The following is a 16,535-nucleotide window of genomic DNA, read 5'->3' on the forward strand; positions in this document are numbered from 1 at the left end:
AATGAAATTTGGACAGTATTATTTTAACAACAACAAAAAGCAATGTGCAGAGTTTGAACAAAATCGGAAAACAACTAATGTAGTTTATTTAGATTCACATGGAGTATAAATATTCTTAGCATTCTACTGGCGCCCAACGCTCCATACTTCACTGCCCCTACGATAACACGGACTAACTTGCTGCGTTACAAGTGTATATCTTGCCCTTCCGCGGACTAATCGACTACTTCTCTAGGTGTAATTCCTTCTGTACTGTTACCACCCATTTCTGTTAATATGTCTTCACTCACACACTAACGACACGTTGTGTTTATCAGGAAATTATTAACACAAAGTTAATAAGACTGACAATACTGTAATACCCTTATCCATACTATTATTATTATTGTTATTCTTATTACTGTGAACAGCTCGTGTACTATGTTCGGTGGAGTTTTAAGTCTCCGAGAATGTCTGATTAGATAGGAGGTAAAAAAAATCACAAATAAACTGTGCGCGAGTTTCCTTTCTCTCTAGCCTGGTTGTTACAGTATTCACATTTCATATACTGTCATCCCTCCTCCCCCCACCCCCACCCCCCCATGAACCATAGACCTTGCCGTTGGTGGGGAGGCTTGCATGCCTCAGCGATAGAAATAGCCGTACCGTAGGTGCAACCACAACGGAGGGGTATCTGTTGAGAGGCCAGACAAACGTGTGGTTCCTGAAGAGGGGCAGCAGCCTTTTCAGTAGTTGTAGGGGCAACAGTCTGGATGATTGACTGATCTGGCCTTGTAACACTAACCTGAACGGCCTTGCTGTGCTGGCACTGCGAACGGCTGAAAGCAAGGGGAAACTACAGCCGTAATTTTTCCCGAGGGCATGCAGCTTTACTGTATGGTTAAATGATGATGGCGTCCTCTTGGGTAAAATATTCCGGAGGTAAAATCCTCCCCCATTCGGATCTCCGGGCGGGGACTACTCAAGAGGACGTCGTTATCAGGAGAAAGAAGACTGGCGTTCTACGGGTCGGAGCGTGGAATGTCAGATCCCTTAATCGGGCAGGTAGGTTAGAAAATTTTAAAAGAGAAATGGATAGATTAAAGTTAGATATAGTGGGAATTAGTGAAGTTCGGTGGCAGGAGGAACAAGACTTCTGGTCAGGTGAATACGGGGCTATAAATACAAAATCAAATAGGGGTACTGCAGGAGTAGGTTTAATAATGAATAAAAACGTAGGAATGCGGGTAAGCTACTACAAACAGCATAGTGAACGCATTATTGTGGCCAAGATAGATACGAAGCCCATGCCTACCACAGAAGTAAAAGTTTATATGCCGACTAGATCCGCAGATGACGAAGAGATTGATGAAATGTATGACGAGATAAAAGAAATTATTCAGATAGTGTAGGGAGACGAAAATTTAATAGTCATGGGTGACTGGAATTCGATAGTAGGAAAGGGAGGGAAGGAAACGTAGTAGCCGAATATGGAATGGGGGTAAGGAATGAACGAGGAAGCCGCCTGGTAGAATTTTGCACAGAGCATAACTTAATCATAGCTATCACTTGGTTCAAGAATGATAAAAGAAGGTTGTATACATGGAAGAAGACTGGAGATACAGACAGGTTTCAGATAGATTATATAATGGTAAGACAGAGATTTAGGACCCAGGTTTTAAATTGTAAGACATTTCCAGGGTCAGATGTGGATTCTGACCACAAACTATTGGTTATGAACTGTAGATTAAAACTGAAGAAACTACAAAAAGGTGGGAATTTAAGGAGATGGGACTTGGATAAACTGATAGAAACAGAGGTTGTAGAGAGTTTCAGGGAGAGCAGTAGGGAACAATTGACAAGAATGGGGGAAAGAAATACAGTAGAAGAAAATGGGTAGCTTTGAGAGATGAAATAGTGAAGGCAGCAGAGCATCAACTAGGTAAAAAGTCGAGGGCTAATAGAAATCCTTGGGTAACAGAAGAGATAATGAATCTAATTGATGAAAGGAGAAAATACAAAAATGCAGTAAATGAAGCAGGCAAAAAGGAATACAAATGTCTCAAAAATGAGATTTACAGGAAGTGCATAATGGCTAACCTGGGGTGGCTAGAGGATAAATGTAAGGATTTAGGGGCGTATATCACTAGGGGTAAGATAGATACTGCCTACAGGAAAATTAAAGAGACCCTTGGATAAAAGAGAACCACTTGTATGAATATCAAGAGCTCAGATGGAAACCCATTTCTGAGCAAAGAAGGGAAAGCAGAAAGGTGGAAGGAGTATATAGAGGGTCTATACAAGGGCGATGTTCTTGAGGACAATCTTATGGAAATGGAAGAGGATGTAGATGAAGATGAAATGGGAGATATGATACTGCGTGAAGAGTTTGACAGAGCACTGAAAGACCTAAGTAGAAAATAGGCCCTGGGAGTAGACAGCATTCCATCAGAACTACTGATAGCCTTGGGAGAGCCAGTGCTGACAAAACTCTACCATCTGGTGAGCAAGATGTATGAGACAGGCGAAATATCCTCAGACTTCAAGAAGAATATAATAATTCCAATCCCAAAGAAAGCAGGGGTTGACAGATGTGAAAATTACCGAACTATCAGTTTAATAAGCCACGGCTGCAAAATACTAACACGAATTCTCTACAGACGAATGGAAAAACTGGTATAAGGCGACCTCGGGGAAGATCAGTTTGGATTTCGTAGAAATATTGGAACACGTGAGGCAATACTGACCTTACGACTTATCTTAGAAAATAGATTAAGGAAACGCAAACTTACGTTTCTAGCATTTGTAGACCTAGAAAAAGCTTTTGACAATGTTGACTGGAATACTCAGTTCCAAATTCTGAAGGTGGCAAGGGTAAAATACAGGGAGCAAAAGGCTATTTACAATTTGTACAGAAACCAGATGGCAGTCATAAGAATCGAGGGGCATGAAAGGGAAGCAGTGGTTAGGAAGGGAGTGAGACAGGGTTGTAGCCCCTCCCCGATGTTATTCAATCTGTATATTGAGCAAGCAGTAAAGGAAACAAAAGAAAAATTCGGAGTAGGTATTAAAATCCATGGAGAAGAAATAAAAAGTTTGAGGTTCGCCGATGACATTGTAATTCTGTCAGAGACAGCAAAGGACTTGGAAGAGCAGTTGAACGGAATGGACAGTGCTTGAAAGAAGGATATAAGATGAACATCAACAAAAGCAAAACGAGGATAATGGAATGTTGTTGTTGTTGTGGTCTTCAGTCCTGAGACTGGTTTGATGCAGCTCTCCATGCTACTCTATCCTGTGCAAGCTTTTTCATTTCCCAGTACCTACTGCAACCTACATCCTTCTGAATCTGCTTAGTGTATTCATCTCTTGGTCTCCCTCTACGATTTTTACCCTCCACGCTGCCCTCCAATACTAAATTGGTGATCCCTTGATGCCTCAGAACATGTCCTACCAACCGATCCCTTCTTCTGGTCAAGTTGTGCCACAAACTTCTCTTCTCCCCAATCCTATTCAATACTTCCTCATTAGTTATGTGATCTACCCATCTAATCTTCAGCATTCTTCTGTAGCACCACATTTCGAAAGCTTCTATTCTCTTCTTGTCCAAACTATTTATCGTCCATGTTTCACTTCCATACATGGCTACACTCCATACGAATACTTTCAGAAATGACTTCCTGACACTTAAATCAATACTGGATGTTAACAAATTTCTCTTCTTCAGAAATGCTTTCCTTGCCATTGCCAGCCTACATTTTATATCCTCTCTACTTCGACCATCATCAGTTATTTTGCTCCCCAAATAGCAAAACTCCTTCACTACTTTAAGTGTCTCATTTCCTAATCTAATACCCTCAGCATCTCCCGACTTAATTCGACTACATTCCACTATCCTTGTTTTGCTTTTGTTGATGTTCATCTTATATCCTCCTTTCAAGACACTGTCCATTCCATCCAATGGAATGTAGTCGAATTAAATCTTGTGATGCTGAGGGAATTAGATTAGGAAATGAGACACTTAAAGTAGTAAAGGAGTTTTGCTATTTGGGGAGCAAAATAACTGATGATGGTCGAAGTAGAGAGGATATAAAATGCCTACTGGCAATGGCAAGGAAAGCGTTTCTGAAGAACAGAAATTTGTTAACGTCGAGTATAGATTTAAGTGTCAGGAAGTCGTTTCTGAAAGTATTTGTATGGAGTGTAGCCATGTATGGAAGTGAAACATGGACGATAACTAGTTTGGACAAGAAGAGAATAGAAGCTTTCGAAATGTGGTGCTACAGAAGAATGGTGATGATTGGATGGGTAAATCACGTAACTGAGGAGGTATTGAACAGAATTGGGGAGAAGAGGAGTTTGTGGCAGAACTTGAATAGAAGAAGGGACCGGTTGGTAGGACATATTCTGAGGCATCAAGGGTTCACCAGTTTAGTATTGGAGGGCAGCGTGGAGGGTAACAATCGTAGAGGGAGACCAAGAGATGAACACACTAAGCAGATTCCGAAGGATGTAGGTTGCAGTAGGTACTGGGAGATGAAGAAGCTTGCACAGGATAGAGTAGCATGGAAAGCTGCACCAAATCAGTCTCAGGACTGAAGACTACAACAACAACAACAACAACATACTGTCATAGACGTAATGGCGATGTGTGTTCCTGCATTGTACTACGCTAAATAACAGTAGTCATCTGAGAAGAGGATGCATTATAAAGCTCTCATAATTATCAAAACTCATTGATTTGTTGGAAAAACAATAGGTATAGTAATTCGCGTTGCTGTAGCTGCTCAGCAAAGGCCTGTCTTCTTAAAATGCAGGCGTCTTTGATGGAACTGGTGGGGGCATTTTTCAGAACTCCACAGTAGATTGTTCTTATAATTCATGTGCCCGATAAGTGAGGCCCTGCTCATTCCGACTGGAGACAACAATAGGTATAAGTGCCACATTGCAATTGTGTCCTTTACACACAAACAATTACGAAAACGTAAGCTGCAGAAGCGATGTTCATCCACACATCATCCAGTGCGCGCCATGGTAATGGAACTAGGAGGAAAGAGCTACGTGCTACATTCGGTTTAGATACTCGTGCATTTAAACAATATCTGTATGGCACAAGAATGAATCGCAGTACGGTAGCAGAGATGTATTTCTACCGGAACGTGAAAGAAGTGAATGAAGAGGAAAGACCAACAGTTCGAAAAGGGGCAAGAGACCAGAGACAAGCAGAGTTTGCACAGACGGAGAGCTGTGAAAGATTCGTGACTCTCTAAGCTGAGATCTGCTTGATAAGAACTAAACTCTGGAAATTAGCGGCGCAATGTTATCCGCTTCACAACATTGTTGCGCTGTTGACATAATATGACAAATCCAAAAACAACGTGGATGGTTGAAAACAGTGTGATCAGGATATGAATTCATGTTAAGATGACATAACGCGATGCTACAAGGATAGATGAGTGTTACAGCACTTTTTTGTACCAGAAGGAGGATACTAATAAAACAAATGCGAATAGCAGGCGCTGACATCATTTCTTCATGAGAACGACAAAGAGACTTCAGATTATCTGACCTAAAGCTACCATGACTACAATGTGTAATTTTTGGATGGTAAATCGTAAGACACACGGATCAGACTAGCAGCTAGCACACGTTCTGTCCCAGGGACATTTTATAATTTTGTAACATAAATCCCAGGCTCTCAACTTCTTATTAATAAGGCAAATACGTTCAACAAAAAATATCTTAAGGAATCCTTCTGTTAGCATTGTCGATACTCCTTCCTTAGTAGCTGTTCTGTGTCGGTGATTATGCTGTAATCTTGAGAGCGAAGCTTCTTGTGTTCTGCAACTCGCACGTAATCACACCGGACGCAGTTGCCGGGTTGTAGCCGAACCACTCAGACTGTGCGAGCCTTGAATAATAGCCGCTAATGACCGGCTCTGAGACTTGTATCGCAACCGCTAACTGGAAGGACGTCCTGTTACAGAGATGACCTCGTGTACCCGAGACCCTGCCGGTCTATTGGATTCCCGACTCGTACACGTGCTCATGGCGTTATTAGCTTCCGGGGTTAATGTATTCTAAAAATTGATTTACGTGACCAGCATTAAAAAAAGTGAGACTTTTCGACCAGTTACATTTTCATTGAAAGTTGTCAAAATGAAAACCAACAGAATAATAACTTTTCACTACCAGCGTTTGCTTTCATGAAAAAGCCTGTCATTACCGTGAACTAATACTTCTAATGTCAGTCACATGCTTTTTCAGAACCCCAAAGTAGATTGTTCTTATATTTCACGTGCCCGATAAGTGAGACCATGCTCGTTCCGACTGGAGACAACAACTAATTTCCAGAGCTTAGTTCTTATCAAGCAGATCTCAGCTTCGAGAGTCACGAATCTTTCACATCTCTTCCGTCTGTGCAAACTCTGCTTGTCTCTGGTCTCTTGCCCCTTTCCGAACTGTTGGTCTTTCCTGTTCATTTACCTCTTTCACGTTCCGGTAGAAATACTTCTCTCCTACCGTACTGCGATTCGTTCTTGTGCCATACAAATAATGGATAAAGGCACGACTAACTAAAACGGATGGAGCACGTAGCTTTTTCCTCCTAGTTCCATTACTGTAGCGCGCACTGGAATGATGTGTAGATGAACATCGCTTCTGCAGCTTACGTTTCCGCAATTGTTTGTGCGCAAAGGACACAATTGCAATGTGGCAGTTACACCTATTGTTGTCTCCAGTCAGAACGAGCAGGGCCTCACTTATCGGGCACGTGAAATATAAGAACAATCTACTTTCGGGTTCTGAAAAAACATGTGACTGACATTAGAAGTATTAGTTCACGTTAATGACAGGCTTTTTCATGAAAGCAAAGGCTGGTAGTGAAATTAGACATAAAAGGATCAAAGATCTTGCATATGCGTCGAATAATTAAAATACTTTTTAAAATGTGAAGATGGTCAAATTACGGAATTCGTCAGACGCATTTGTTGTTGAAGTATTTTGTACTTGAATCACAGGAAATACGCTCCTATAATTGTAGTTTAGGCATTAATATTAAGAATTCTTGCTTTTTTATTAGTTTTCGTTCCTAATGTAGTCCTCCATAGATAAAATCTGATGATCTGTTTTGAACTGACAATCTGAAAGTAATCTTTCCATGACTCATTCATCAATAATTCCACTCAAATATTTTGCATCGCTACGTACTCGTTATTAGCACGCCCATTTTTAGCAAAATCTGTGTCGGATAGTACGCGCTTTTTATTACAGACGACGGGCTGATAAGAAATACACTACTGGCCATTAAAATTGCTACACCAAGAAGAAATGCAGATGATAAACGGGTATTCATTGGACAAATATGTTGTGACTTAGCACGACAGCCAAGTCACAACGAGAGGAAGCCGAAAGGCACGCGTTAAGCTCACGCAGATTGGCGTGAGGTCTGGAACAGTTAAAAGGAAATGAGAACTTAGAAAATGGACGCAGTTGCTGTAATACTTAACTTTAATCCACATGTGTAGAACATCGCTCTTGATGATACATGCTTCACAATATTAATTATCAAAGCTATGGCGCCTTGCTAGGTCGTAGCCAATGGCTTAGCTGAAGGCTATGCTAACTATCGTCTCGGCAAATGAGAGCGTATTTGTCATTGAACCATTGCTATGAACGTCGGCTGTACAACTGGGGCGAGTGCCAGGACGTCTCTCTAGACCTGCCGTGTGGTGGCGCTCGGTCTGCAATTACTGACAGTGGCGACACGCGGGTCCGACGTATACTAATGGACCACGGCCGATTTAAAGGCTACCACCTAGCAAGTGTGGTGTCTGGCGGTGACACCACAAAATATATTATACTAGAACTGACATGTCATTACATTTTCACACAATTTGGGTGCATAGATCCTCAGAAAGGAGTACCCATAACAACCACCTCTGGCCGTAATAACGGCCTTGATACCCCTGGGAATTGAGTCAAACAGAGCTCGGGTGGCGTGTACAGGTACAGCTGCCCATGCAGCTTCAACACGATACCACAGTTCATCAAGAGTAGTGACTGGCGTATTGTGACGAGCCAGTTGCTCGGCCACCATTGACCAGACGTTTTCAATTGGTGAGAATGTGCTACCCAGGGCAGCAGTCGAACTTTTTCTGTATCCAGAAAGGCCCGTACAGGACCTGCAACAAGCGGTCGTGCATTATCCTGCTGAAATGTAGGGTTTGGTAGGCATCGAATGAAGGGTAGAGCCACGGGTCGTAACACATCTGAAATGTAACGTACACTGTTCAAAGTGCCGTCAGTGCGAACAAGAGGTGACCGAGACGTGCAACCAATGGCACCCCATACCATCACGCCGGGTGATACGCCAGTATGGCGATGACGAATACACGCTTCCAATGTGAGTTCACCGCGATGTCGCCAAACACGGATGTGACCATCATGATGCTGTACACAGATCCTGGATTCATCCGAAAAAATGACGTTTTGCCATTCGTGCCACCAGGTTAGTCGTTGAGTACACCATCGCAGGCGCTGCTTCACAGACAGGAGCGCCAAGGGTAACCGCAGCCGTGGTCGCCGAGCTGATAGTCCATGCTGCTGCAAACGTCGTCGAACTGTTCGAGCAGATGGTTGTTGTCTTGCAAACGTCCCCATCTGTTGATTCAGGGATCGAGGCGTGGCTGCACGATCCGTTACAGCCATGTGGATAAGACGCCTGTCATCTCGACTGCTACTGATACGGGGCCGTTGCGATCCAGCACGGCCTTCCGCATTACCCTCCTGAACCCACCGATTCCATGTTGTGCCAACAGCCATTGGATCTCAACCAATGCGAGCAGCAATGTCGCGATACGATAAACCGCAATCGCGATAGGCTACAATCCGACCTTATCATAGTCGGAAACGTGATGGTAAGCATTTCTCCTCAGTACACGAGGCATCACAACAACGTTTCACTAGGCAACGCCGGTCAACTGCTATTTGTATATGAGAACTCGGTTGGAAACTTTCCTCATGTCAGCACGTTGTAGGTGTTGCCACCGGCGCCAACCTTGTGTGAATGCTCTGAAAAGCTAATCATTTGCATATCACAGCATCTTCTTCCTGTCGGTCAAATTTCGCGTCTGTAGCACGTCATGTTGGTGGTGTAGCAGTTTTAATGGCCAGTAGTGTATTTTTGGTATTTCATTAGGCATATGAAAACTATTTATCGTAATTCGAGCTCTGTTCCTGAATGAATTACGAAAAACACAACTATAAACTTCTTTCAAGCGATTTATTAACGAAAATATTTTTAAGATATATACAAAATAGCGACAACAAATCCTACCATTAATGTCAGGGGGAATCAAATGAAAACAAGGCAGATTGCAAAAAAAGTAAGTAAACTGTTCCTTATACATTTATACCATTTATCCTACTGTGAGACAAGACGGTCAGTGTCTTCACAGAAAAATGTTTGCAGTTGCCTACGGAACCGTGACTGTACCCAGGCGTGGACCTCTTCGTCCAAAACAAATCAACAGCCACGAATGTCTTCCTTCAGGGCTCCAAAAATATGGAAATGACATGGGGAGAGATGGGGACTGTGTGGAGGGTGTATTGGGGCTTTCCAGCGAAACTTCTGCAGCGGACGCGAAACAGCCTTGGCAACATGTGGGCGGGCTTTCCATACGTCTCATTTTCTTTTCACTGCTCTTTATAAATGAGACTTCTTTTTTTATTACGGGGTGCGAGCATGACTACCTATGTCCAAGAGAACTCAGTAACCCAGTTGACGCATTTAGCCATTTCAAATGACTGAAAACACGTGGCCAAGACGAATGGCAGCGAATGCATGTGAGCACGTGATAAGTACTCAAGAAATAATAATTAAAAAAAACCGTGAAGTAACAAAGAAAGGTGAGCGAGTTCGAATATGTTACCATAAATTTTCCGGTGTACGCTTTCTAAATAGAAACAAACTTACTTGAAACTCCAACATTATTAGAAACTGTAACATTGACAATAGTTAAAACGCCTCAAAGAAGAAAGAATAGTGTAGAAAAGCTGTCTCGACCAGGCAGTTCACTGGAGGGCGTAACGTCGCAGTGCAGTGGCCAAACAGTTGAAGCTGCGAGAGTGACATATACGTATCAACAATAGCGTGCTACTCACTACTCTCCGCAGTCCTGTGTAAATAACCGTACAGTGTAAACACGTAATCTACACTATTGTGGCTGTCGCACTGTTCAAAAGAAAATGTACGTCATAAGCAAAAAAAAAAGTAGATTAAAAAGTTGGAATAATAACTTACTCATGTTGTGCAGTAAATGAGCACTTAAGCCTGACGGTATAATCTATCTCTTACATTTCGAACAAGATGTACTTGAGATGGGAGCGCAGACGTTATTAACTGCTTCGTCCAACGTGTACCTTATTATCGTTATTTTCTCTTTCTGAAGGTTAGTAACGGAAACGGCGGAGCGTCCGTGGAGGAAAACCTGTTAACACGGTACAGCACATGATAGTATCGAGTTGGAATCCCCTGTAGTTTGTTTCGAGAAAACAATGTTTGTACGCACTGTAAAACTTGAACATGTTTGGAACAGTAAGAGGATGATTTGTAATAACAATACTCTGCCATTAAAACGGTTCTTCGCATTGAATAGCGTTGACCAAGCAGTCTTCTTATTTGCATATCTAAACTAGCAGGTAATTCACCTTCATACTCCTTTCGTTTTCAGAATATTGAGCTAACGATGACCTTATAATGTAGTCCACTTAGTCCTCAGACAGTTAAGACCATTTTGTTCTCAGAAATACGGCCAGTTAGTCTGTGTTGGATGCAGCAACATTTTCCTTTTTCTCTGTTCCGGAGAGAAGGTTTGTAACAATATCTTATATTAAGTTATTCCTAATGTATCGTTATTGCTATCCCCCTTTCAATTCCCGATACAGTTTCCACATAGAAAATTTATGACTATGTCTTTCCTTACGATAATGTAGATTAACCCCTTCTAATGAGTTTGTTTTATATTTCTGTATTTTCATTCGTGTGAAATGTGAAAATTCATCGGGAGCTGGTTCCCCAACGTCGGCGAAGTCAGCTGACAAAGTAGCAGACATCTGAAAATTTATGACCGAACAAGAGTGTGATTCTTTTTCGAAACATTTCTGTTTGTAAAGCAGAAGTCGAAAATAATCGCAACAACACTATTTTCAACGTCCATAATCAACGCATGATGACTGGTAATCGTTTTCCCCCTTACTTTCTGCATATATAACTGGCGTCTAGTAATACTGACGGGCGACATTAAGAAATAAAAACGCAGTAAGACGCAGCACGTATTACACACACAGCTTACCGTTGTCGGTCTCTTAGACGTTGCGGTCAGCCACAGTTGAAAATTCTAGATAACTGCCCTCAACGTTGCCCATTTCAAAGCCACGTCGAATCTGACAGCTCCGTCACCAGTAATTTGCTACAGCAAAATATTTTTTTCACATGGTAAATAACACGTTTGTGTCTAAAATTAATGGACAGTTTAATAATAATAATATTTGATAATAATCAAATAAATAATCAATTAAAAGGAAATCTACTAAATGAAAAGCAAAATGAACCTAAATATTTCACACGCACACACACATCACTTTCTCTGTCTCTATAATGAAAATTATTTTTCTGTCCTAGAATGCACTCGATATTATCAGTTACGTAAAAGATCACTTCACTCCTTAGTTAATACTGTCCCGTTTTTACCTTTTTTATTGTTTGAAGTGAAGGTCGGTAGACTCATGGAGTGCTGAAAAACGTTTAATTTGGGTTTCTATAATCTCAGGGAAATTACTGTCTTCTCGCCCCGCGAGAAAATTCAGAATAGTTTAATTTAATTTCGTGGGTATCGCGTTGGCAACGTAAGAAAAAAATGTAGTAAAGTAAAATCTGTAACATTAATAAATTAGGGATTGATGATCGTCACTATGAAATGAAAGCAGAAATGCCAAATTAAACAATTATTATTTATAGAAAGCTTTTTATACAGACATCTGACATCTCGTGTATGTTTTGAACATAACAAAGAAATTGCTATTGCCGTATCCCGGCGAAATACGTAGAAATTACAATAATATTAGCCCGACTCTGAAGCGAAAGAAGAAAGTATTCATAGTAAAGTCATACCAGTAATCGCAAATGGCGATAATAATGCCACAATTAAACAAATTCCTAACAGCAATACAATTCAGTTAATTTGAAAAAAAATGGATGGAAATACTTTCCGACAGCATCTTACGCTATCAGACTCTTATTTTCTTCCATTTTTGTTCAAATGAACAGAAATTGCATTCCTGTTAGGAATTTGTTTAATTGTGGCATTATTATCGCCATTTGCGATTACTGGTATGACTTTACTATGAATACTTTCTTCTTTCGCTTCAGAGTCGGGCTAATATTATTGTAATTTCTACGTATTTCGCCGGAATACGGCAATAGCAATTTCTTTGTTCACAGTTGAAAATTCTATATACTACCCTCAACGTTGCCCATTTCGAAGCCACGTGGAAGCTGACAGCTCCGTCATGACTAATTTGCTACAGCGAAATATTTTTTAACATGGTAAATAACATGTTTGTGTCTAAAATTAATGGATAGCCATAAAACTAATGAAACGGTAAACTAAATTTAAATGACATTTCATAGTAGACAGTAGATAGCGGATGCTACGTCGGAAGACTAGAAGGTTTACTGTTAAGTTATTGACATCACTAGAATTACGATTTTAACGTGGTAAATGCCAGGAGCGTCACTGAAGCTGACGGAGGTGAACTGATGAAATCGTGATATAACTTGTTAATAGTGGGAAGTAGAAGTGGACACTAGTAGGTTTACTGCTGAATTAGAAACAGCACAACTGAATAATAACAAACACCACTTAAATGATGCCATACAGGTACAATGCGGTAAAACATCGTAGTGCGATATCACTAATGCATGCCTACATAATTACATGCCTTACGACTCTTCATCCTTAGCTCGTGGCAAAAATCGGTATAACGTAACGACTGCGACTTTAGACGTTGGGCCACGACAGTTCGGATGGACTGGGAATTAGGCAGCAGCATGCCATCATGACAGTGGGTCAAGTGCGCAGACCGTTCAGATCAACCCAGCGGAAATCCAGATTCGCAGTTAATTGACAAGGGAAGAACCGACAACACAGCAGCTTCTTTCTTGGTAGCCGCAGTGCTTATTCTAGTCGAACTGAGTCAGTAAAATAGACTGAATAGTTAAAAATAAATCCCGCCTGACGTTTTTGTATTGCATTTGTACTGTGCCCAATCTACTCCTCAAAATCGCAGGTTCATCATCGGGGCTTCTGCTCCAGTCACGATCTTCGCTGCGATGTCGCCGTACCAGAAGGGCGTGTCTGCCAATTCAGTATTGATTCCTTTTGTATCAGTAAATGCTCTCCCCCCTCCTTTCTTTAAAGAATCGGACTCCCTTGTATGAAAATGCTTCGAACGACCGATTACTTTACAAATGAGTTAATGTGTTAAATATTTGACGATAAGGCTGTAAGCGAGAAAAGTTTATAAAAGCGAGTTTGTTTCCGTGGCACAGAAAAAGGTGGCTTTTGTTTACAAAACGAATAGTTTAGGAAAAGTTTGATATTGTGTTTAAAATTTTTTTAAAGTCATTAAGTCATCTCACCATCAGGCACTGGACGTGTGTAGCCTACTCTGGGTAATTTGCGCTAGTTTTTCGCGCGTCTCAGTATTAATGACGTCATGTTTTGTGAACTGTGTGTCCTACAATGATATAATTTTGCAGGGAAGATCAGTTGTATACGTGGATAGTGTCTGCAAAATCTATTGCGAATAGGGTTAGTAGTAAAGAAGTAATACATTAAAACGCTATGCCTAATGCGGCAGTTTTATTGCATGAACAGCGAAAATTAAGTAAACTACAAACCGTTTCGTTTGATCCTTTTGTGGGGAGCAACAGAGGGGAAAAGTTTCCTAAGTATTGTGTTGGAAGTAGCTAAGTGTTCTCGCTCTCAAATACTAGGTGAATACAGTCTGGGTAATTTGCGCGCCCTGAGTTATCCTGCGAGTTAACAGCAACTGTAATACTGAATGTGTCAAACCTTTAACATAAGATTATACCTGTTAATGAGTAGATTATGGCAGCATTCTAATTTTTTAAATTCGGTCAATAATTCTATGAAATATTGAAAATCAATTTATGTTCCCCCTTGAAACCTTTAGATAGGCAACCTGCAAATGGGACAGTGCGCCACTTAATGATACGGATGTAACGTCACACTGTAGCAGCTCTCAGACGTTCAACGTACAGTTTAAAAAAAATGTCATCTCATGTTAAATAAGAGCACAAGTCCTGTTGACGAAGTTGTAACTTCTAATTGGGGATTAGAGGGACATTATTATCAAATTTTCCCAGACAGCTACTTCTATTGTAGGAAATAATTGTGTGCTGCATATGTTAACATATATTGTACCAAACAAACGTTTAGCTTCTTGGGAAATAATATTTCATTTATGACTCACATGAATCTGACGCTCATAATTACATTTTATACAGTATTGTTTCCCCAGCGAGTTGGACTTCCGTGTCCTTCAGCTTCGTTAACCTTAAAACATCGATTGCACACAAATGCAGAGCTTTACGGTTAGGTGGCCATTATGGGTTGTACGTATAATAGACACATCTCTGTATTTGAAAACCATTTTTATTCGGTTTTTCAGTTATAGATGGCACAGCAGCCTTGTGAGATTGGATGTTTATTTCAATTCACTCCGTAGAATAACTGTTTAAACGTTTGAGTACCATACTTCGCGCTAAGTGCAACGGCAAGGTGTGACACCGTTCTGGCGGTATCGGTCCTAGTGAGAGCAACATGGCGCCGTTACGCAAGATGGCCGCGCCTCGACCCTCGCGGTCGCAGCTGTACAGAGGGGAGGGTCGGACTTCGGACGCTCGGGAAAGTGGAGCAGCGACCAGACCGTCTCGTCTGACAGATGGGCCAGTTCAGCTCGCCCAGATGCCGGGGGACGAATGCCGCGCGCCCGAGAAAGCAGTCCGTCCCGACGTTGCGTCACACTGCTGCTGCTGCAGACGATTTGTGAGGGAGGCGGGTGTCCCCTCATAGTGGTTACATACGGCTCGCTTCTCAACCGCGACACACTTCTTACAACGTCACGAACTGTTCAGGTGCTGCGCTTACGGTTTTACGTTCGTTTGCACGCTTACCCATTCTTAAGGCGTGCTCGAATGTTTGGGAACCGCATCATATCGTGTTAAAGGAAGACGTTGAAACCATTCGGGGCCGTGCTGCTAGATTTCTTACCGATAGATCGAACAAGACGCAGGTGAACTCAAATGAAAAACCTTGGACGGGCAAAGACGCTCTTTTTGCGAAATGCAACTGAGGAAATTTAGAGAACCGGTTTTTGCAGCTGACTCCACAATGATTCTACTGCAGCAACGTACATTTCGCGTAAGGACAGCGACGTCTACCTATGAGAGCTCACAGATCGTGTGGAGTTGTATAGACCATAGTTCGATATGCAGGTGGGCCAGTAAAAGAAATGACTAAAATGTAATGACTGACAGTGGTATAACGTAGACTCCACTATGTACCACATAGTGGCTTGTAGAGTATATATATATATATATATATATATATATATATATATATATATATATATATATATATATATATATATATATAATCAGAACATCCTTCGTATGGCCCCACTCGCCATTGTTCTCAAATTTATTCAAGATGGCGGATCCAAGGTGGCAGTGATAGATATGGCAATGTCGCAATGACATAATGGCGGGATGTTCAAATTTTGGTGGGAGAATAGGTCAATTGGGCTGCCTCCACTAATTTAACCCCCTCCCCTCCTGCAGAAAATGGCAGGAAGTCCAAATTCCATCAGGACAATGCAACACACCACAGTGACCTCCACTAACCTAAGAAAATGGCTGGAAAAAGGTCACTTGGGCTGCCTCCACTAACCAAAGTCATCCAACCACCACCTCTTCCTAGGAATTGGCGGGAAAAGGACTCAGCCTGTGCTGGATAGGATGGACATAAGTCTTTATTCTCACTCTTTATTTAAACATTTAGAGGCAGTACTGCCATCAAGTGTGTTCACCATGGGATCTGGAGTCCAACTGAACTAGTACACAGTACCACCACCAGAGCCCTCTGTCATCCCTCCTGTGACATAATCCAAGATGGCGGTCTGGGGTGGGGGGGGGGGGGGAAATGGTGGGCAAAGGACTCAGCCTGTTCTAGGCTACTGGAGAGAGGAAAGAATGTATTTATTTCAGTACATTTCATTTAGGGATGGATTTGACATAATATATTTATTACCCTGATACAAAACGCTCTCCCTGACATGTTTGAGATCGCAGTAAATAGTCTACAGACTTGCAAACTACTCGTATACAATGGCTCTGAGCACTAAGGGACTTATTGTCTATGGTCATCAGTCCCCTAGAACTTAGAACTACTTAAACCTAACTAACCTAA

The sequence above is a fragment of the Schistocerca serialis genome, chromosome 9 (genome assembly GCF_023864345.2).
Source record: "Schistocerca serialis cubense isolate TAMUIC-IGC-003099 chromosome 9, iqSchSeri2.2, whole genome shotgun sequence".
Lineage (NCBI taxonomy): Eukaryota > Metazoa > Arthropoda > Insecta > Orthoptera > Acrididae > Schistocerca > Schistocerca serialis.